Raw genomic sequence first — 6,758 nt, 5'->3', positions numbered from 1 at the left:
AGCCTTGCAGGGGGGATTCCTGCCCCTCACAGCGCCGGGCTCTCTACCATCACGGCCGCATCGCCGTTGCCCAGATGCCATGGCTGAGCCCAGGGATGAGCAGGGGCCTGGGCTTCCCTGTCTGTCACATGAGAGAGCTGGACTTGCCGCAGCCCTTCTTGGATACTCCTGCCTCTCCCCACAGCCCCTGGTGCCTGGAGGTCAAGCTCAAAGTGACTGGGAAGATTTTCCAGCCTGCAGGGCATCTTACCAGCCCCGGGAGGACATGTGTTTTTCCTGAACACCGCCATCCTATTTTCTGCCGGGCACTGAGCCTTGGGCCCACTGGAGAGGGCATCCAGCCCAGGGCCCCGCGCCGGCTGTACCTTCCTCACCAGATGGTGCCGCGGAGCAGAGCGGCCACACCCGCACAGACTCGTCCCCTGAGTTCTCAGGAGTAAAAGGGATGCTCAGGGACCCTTGGGGTGGACAAGCAAATCAGTAAAAGTAAAGCAGGATCACTGTCCAGAGTATGGAGCTCGGGCTTGGGCAGGCCAAGCAGGGAGCGGCCCTCCTCCCAGCCCACCAGCACGCTGCAGACTTGGACACCTGCCCTTCCCTCTGCTTGGCAGGACACAGGTCCTGTCCCCAGATCTGCCGGCTTGCTGCCCACCCCTTCTGGGCTGGACCTTCTCTTGAGTCCCGGCCCCCTGGCCCACCTTCCCCTCCTCTGCCCCCCACCGGGGAGCAGCTGTGGATCTGACCCTGCCCTGATTGTGCCCGTTCTCACACTAGGACCCCCACTCTGCCAGGGTGAGGGTTGTGTCAGTTTTGCTCACTGTTGCTTTTCTGGTGCCCAGATCCATGCCAGCCATGTCCACCCATTTCACAGATGAGAAGACTGAGGCCCAGGGGGGTTCTGTGAGCTGCTCAGTGGGTGGTAGGGACAGAGTCCAGCCTCCCTAGGATTCCCCGCCACCTGCACCCTCCAGCCCCGCTGGCCATCCCAGCCTGGGGCCTAAGCCTTCCCCACACGAGGGTTCTACATGGTGTTGGTGGGCGTGGGGAGACGGTCTGCCCACCTGCTCAGGGCCCAGAGGCTGGACGGGCCCCTGGAGGCTGTGGAGCAGCCTGACTGCTCCCCTTCCCCTCTGGGCTGCCCGCCCCCACCCAAGGCTGGAAACCCGACACCCGCAGCCCATCTGCTTCTAGGCCTCTGTCCTCCGCCCCTGGAGGCCTCTGGGCCGGCGGCTGGGAAGCCGTGATTGTTCAGGGCTGAATGGGCAGGCCTGGCGCCCATGCCAGGTGCACCATTGTGAGGGCCCGACACCTGCCTGGCGGGTCGCAGGCCCTGCCCGCTTGGACCCTTGGCTGGCTGAGAGGAGCCGCCCACGCACCTCCTTGGGCGGGGCTGGGGGTCCCAGCTCCTCCTGCTCCCCAGGGCAAAGCACCCCAACGCAGAGTCTCTGCCTGTCCTGGGTGGCCTCTGAGGCCCCTCCGCCCTCACGCCCCCTGACCTCTCTGCTTTTAGCACCAGCGAGGCCGGGGACACCATCGGCCATGACAGGAGACACAGACTCTGGGCCTCAGTTTCTGGTCTGTAAAATGGGGCTAATCATAAAACCTGCAGGCAAGCCTCAGGAGGATCACAGGCTGTAGTCCGGGGGCCTGCTGAACACGTGGTGGGCGACGGAGAAAAGCAATTATCACGATGAAGACCAGCCGTGTGCAGGCAGGAACCCGGGGGAGCTGGTCTCAGCCCCAGCAGGCCCCGAGCCCCCGGCCGCCCCCTCCCGCCCGCGCTATGAAAATTTAATGCTGGGTAATGACAGTCTGGGCTAATGAAAGAGGCTTCTCTTCTGGCAAAAAGAGAAAAACAAACAAAAATCAACAACCTGCAAGGGGGCATTAACTTTTCATGAGCCGCTCTCCCCAGCGACGCTCCGCCCTGCTCACCCGGGCAGCGCCAGGCCCCCTCCTGCCCACCCTCCTTCTGGGGCTGGGGCTGGGCGGCTGGCGGGGGGCAAGCCGGAGGGGACCTGGCTCTTGGGAGGCTTCTTCTTGGGGCTCCTCCACAGGGCCTCTGCTGCCCCTGGAGGGGAAGGAGCCCCCAAGGGCTTCTGGGAGCAGGACTTGGGCGCCGGGGTGGGGCGCCAGTCCTCGGAATCCCCTCTGGGCAGCGGGGGAGTGGGCTTCAGCCCAGGGGAAGGTGGGAAAGGAGCCGTCCAGCGCAGGGGCCCCTGTCCCACTAGCAGCAGCCCCCTCTGCAGTGCCAGGCCCCGCAGCCTGGCTGTCTCTGGCTGGAAGTGGTTGAGAGGAGGGCGCTGGGCCTCTCTCCCCTCTTTCCCTCTCTTTGTGGTATCCTGGAGAGCCATTGGCTGCTGCCTGTGATATCCTGAGAGATGCGACAATTAATTTTCTTTTAATCAAGGTCGGATGAAGTAAATTGGTGTGGTTCTGCAGCCCTTCATTTTCTGTTTTTGCAGTGAGGCAAAACAAATATGATCAAATTATGCTCCTTCTCACCTTATTGAATTAGGAAGCATGACTGATCGGAGGGAGTGGAAACCATCCGGGCCACGTAGACCCCGGCCCCTCCCTGCCTTCGCCTCCAGCTCCCTAGACTCGCCGGGACTCGAAGCAGGCCACCTCCCCCGGGGACCCCAGGGTGTCAGAGGACAGCGCCTGGAGAGGCCCGTGCTCAGTGAATGAGCGAGCAAGTGACCGGGCAACTCCCGCAGCTGGGCCCGAGATAGAGGAGGGCCAGGCTGGAGAAGGACTGGCCTTGGTGAAGACCAGAGTGGCGCTCGCTGCTTTGCTTCTGGGAGCATCTATGTCCTAGGAGTCGCTGACGGGGGGCGGATCGCGGGTCGCTCCTCTGGGATTGGTGCTCTGTGAGCCGAGAGAGTGGCTCACAGAAGTCCCGGCACACAGCAGGAGCTCCAGAAGTATCGGTGGACTTGGGGAATCGTTTTAATGCATCCTCGCGGAGGCGCCTGGGGCTCCTGCCAGCCCTGGGCTCCTGTCTCCGGTGCCACACGGAGATCTGGTCTCAGGGCCATCAGAGCTCAGTCTGCCATGTGGGCTCTAGGAGAGGCCGAGCCAGGGACAGCAGAGGGAGGACTGTGGGGCAGGGGAACCAGGGGCCTGAAAGACAGTCCTCGGCAATGCCAGGGCCAGCAGGGGAGAGGACGGACAGCCTGGCCGCCTGACAGAAAAGGTGCCCTGAAAGGGGACAGCATTACCTCCGTGGCCGTGAACCTGTGCTGCCAACCCAGAGAGCGTGGCTTAGATCCCAGCTCCTAAAATGGGACATTTTAGATGTTCTTTCACCCTCTCTGCAGTGAGCATGGCCACCGTCACCCAACCCAGAGTCCAGCGGGTGAGGTGACCTGTGCTGGCGATGCCACATGGGAGGCCCCCGGAGAGTGTCACCAGCACGGCGGCACACTTACGTCACATTTTATTGCTGCGATCTTGCAGATGCCCGGAGAGCTGGCTGTGTGAGGGTTCCTTCTCTAAAGCAAAGGATGGCCCCTGGCCAACCCCAGGGTCCACTGGCTCACGGCAAGGCCGCCTTGGGGCCTTCCTGTCTGGGGCTCTCGGCTGGGACCCCCACCCTCCCCTGCGGCAGCAGAGGGGAGGAGGCACTGGCGCCCTGGTCTGCCTGGGGAGCCCACAGCCTGTCTGGACACACATGGTGTCCCGTGAGGAATCACAAGGGCACACCACAGAAGAAATGGCAGGAGGAGCCCGGAGAGGCTGCCCACAGCCTGGAGGCCGGGCGCTGGGGCGGGGCCAGGTGACTTCGGAGCCCCAGGGCAGGAGGCCGCGAACAGAGGCCAGGGAGTTAGAAACAGGGATGGGTGGGAATCTGGAGGCAAGGAGCAGGCTCTGGGTGGGATGGGAGCAGTGGGAGGCTAAGGGCTGGGCAGGTCCCAAGGGCATGATGGCGGATGGGGGCCGGTCTCACTCCAGAGGCGAGGTCTGCTATGAAAGCAGCCCCGAATGCAGCCCTGGAAAGCCATCTGGGAAGCACCCACTGCAGCACACCAGGGCCCCCGGGGCCCCCAGAGCTGCTTCTCCCGGGACTCCAGGTCCTTAAGTATTTATGTATCAGCAGTGCTAGGGACGGAACCCAGGGCCTCATACACGCTAGGCAAGTGCTCTACCACCGAGCTCTAGCCCCAGCCCTGGCTCTTGGTACTTCGGGATTGAAAGGTTTGAGCTTCACATCAGTGACTCTGGGAATAGACTGGGCAGCCTGCTGTCATGGGCAAGCTTTGGGCTTCCTGGCTCTATCATATCTGGGCTGTGTGACATTGGACAAGTGACTTGACCTCTCTGGTTGAATGGAACGAAGGTCAAAGCTTGCTGTGTGGCCCCAGCAAATTCCTGTCTTAGGGTCTGCTCTGGCTCAGGGCAATCAGCTGACGGACACTGGGCCCTCAACCTGGGCTGGGGTGTGAGGCACGGGCAGTGGCTGAGCCCTGGTGCAGATGGATGACCCTGGGCATTGCTCTGTGGGCCATCGCTGCATGTGCCTGCTGTGTCCGTGGGCCTGAGCTGTAGCCTGTGGGACCAGTCTCGGGGTGGGGACTTCTCAGCAGCTGAGTCACCACTCCTGGGGTACAGCCAGTCACCCAGATGGGGCAAGATTATGACATGTATTTATTTCTGCCACCTCCCCAGTACCTACCCTTCCCCTTCCTTTTCCTGCCCTCCTTCCCTCCTCCAGCCACTGGGTTGGCCCGAATGACAGTGAGACTACTCAGCCCCCAATTTCTCCTCTCCTCAACCAGGTCTATGGTCCTCCTAGGCCTTCTGTCTCATCTTCCCTAAGTTCAACGACAGTAGGGTAGCTGCCACTAATTGAGCACTTACCAATTATGAGCTACTTTGCATACATTAAATCTAATCCCTTATTTGCCAGGTGGATTGTTACTATTATTATCCCCATTTTACAGATGATGACAAGACTCAGAGAAGTTGAGTGACATGCCCAAGGTTGGAACGAGGAGTGGTCAGGCTGGGATTTTAACCGGGTGGCCCCGATGTCAGAGCGCCTGCCCCTCCAGGACGACTAATGCCATTTGTCTTCGTAGCTCTCTTAACTCCCCAGGCGTCTTCGTGGGCCCAGAGCCCCCACCCCCAGGAGTGCGCCCCTCGTTCCCATTACGCTGACTTGCCCGAATCCCAGTCGGGCCTCGGCGAGTCCCATCCCTCCAACCAGCCTGTTTGATGGGTCACCTCCTCCAGCAGAGGGACCATCCAGAGATGCTGCCCCTGCGGGAGGAGGCCAGTGTCGGAGGCCAGTGTCGGGGTGGGGTCTCCAGCGGGCGTCACCTGCGGCAGGGCGGTGGGGGTGGGCTCCGGGCCACGCCCCCCGGCGGCCGCCCGCCCCAGCCTGGCCGGGGCGGTGGGGGCGGAGGGCGCCCAGCTGGTGAGCGGCGATCCCTCCTTATCCGGCATCAGCCGGCCTCGCTTTTCCAGCTGAAGTTTCAGAGCTCGTTTTCGCTTTGTCCTTTGCTCACTCCGGAGGGTGGCGTCGGCCAGGGGCTGCGAGGGGCGCGGGGACAGTGGATTCCAAGGTGGCCCCGCCCCCGCGGCGCACAGGTATCCGCTGACCGCGGATGCTCGGAGGACCCAGGACCCAGGCGAGGCCGAGGCCGAGGCCCCGCGCTGCTCTGCGCCCTGCGGGCCGCTCTTTTTCCTGTTTTCCGAAGAAGCTGCGCTTCTGTCCCCCCGGTTACTGAGGTCACATCTTTGCGCTGTGTGAAGTTCGGACGATGCAGCAAGAGGCTGTCAGCCACCCTCCCTCCCCACCGCTGCCGGCGGGCACTGCCTGGCCGCACGCGGGCGTCCACACCAAGTCCCTTCCACTGCGGCTGCGGGGCCCTCCTGGGCCCACCTTTCCCCTCCACAGTGCGTTTTGAACGTTTCTCCGTGTCCATCGGTTAAAAGCCGTGTCCGGTGACCTGTGAGGCTCCCCTGGCTGCTCTTGAGTCCCTGGCCCCGGTCATCAGAAGCCTTGCTGGCCTTTGTCTTCCCTGGCACAGTCGTGGGTGCTGCCCCCTATTGCTTTCCTGTCCCATCCGTCCTGCCAGGGTCCTCTCAGTGCCCATGTCCCCTATCCTCCGGCCCCATCTGTCTGTCCACTGAGGGGGGAACTTGGTTGACAAGGTTGTGAGTGGGTCCAGGCAGCTGGGATGGAGCCTGGGTGTGGAGCCGAGGCCCCTGGTGGAGGCGTCCCTGGCCAGGCACTGACCTCAAGGACTCAGGGGGCTGCTGAACTCTGAGAAGCCCGACTTCCCCTGGAAACCTGGGCAAGAGAAGAGACGCACTTTGCAGGGCTGCGGTGGGCATCCAGGGGCCGGCGGGCACGTGCAGGCTCAAGCCTGTGCTTTGGGACATGGTGACCGCTGACAGTCCCCCGCTGGGGGTCCTCTGGAGGTGGCACCCTTAGGGATACTGAAGCTTGAGGGGGAAGAGGTGGCTGAGGAGTGGGGGACAAGCAGCCATTAGGAGGGAGGACCCAGAGGGTTGGAGAGAGGGTGCAGGGCACCAGGCCAGCCAGGAGCCGCCTTGGGGGCTGGCGGGATGAAAGATGGCCGTGGGCCTTGAAACCGCGTGTGTCAGCAGCGGGCATCCCCGCCAGCGCGGAGCTGCCAGGCAGGAGGCACCGCCAGGGCGAGCGGAGAGGGCCAGGAGCCCGGCCCAGCCATACATCCTCGCAGGGCCAGCTCAGCCCGAGATCCCGGCCTCCTCCTGCGCTCCTG

The sequence above is a fragment of the Sciurus vulgaris genome (genome assembly GCF_902686455.1).
Source record: "Sciurus vulgaris genome assembly, chromosome: 1".
NCBI classification, from domain to species: domain Eukaryota; kingdom Metazoa; phylum Chordata; class Mammalia; order Rodentia; family Sciuridae; genus Sciurus; species Sciurus vulgaris.
The sequence above is the reverse complement of the archived record's forward strand: the minus strand, read 5'-3'. Positions refer to the sequence as shown.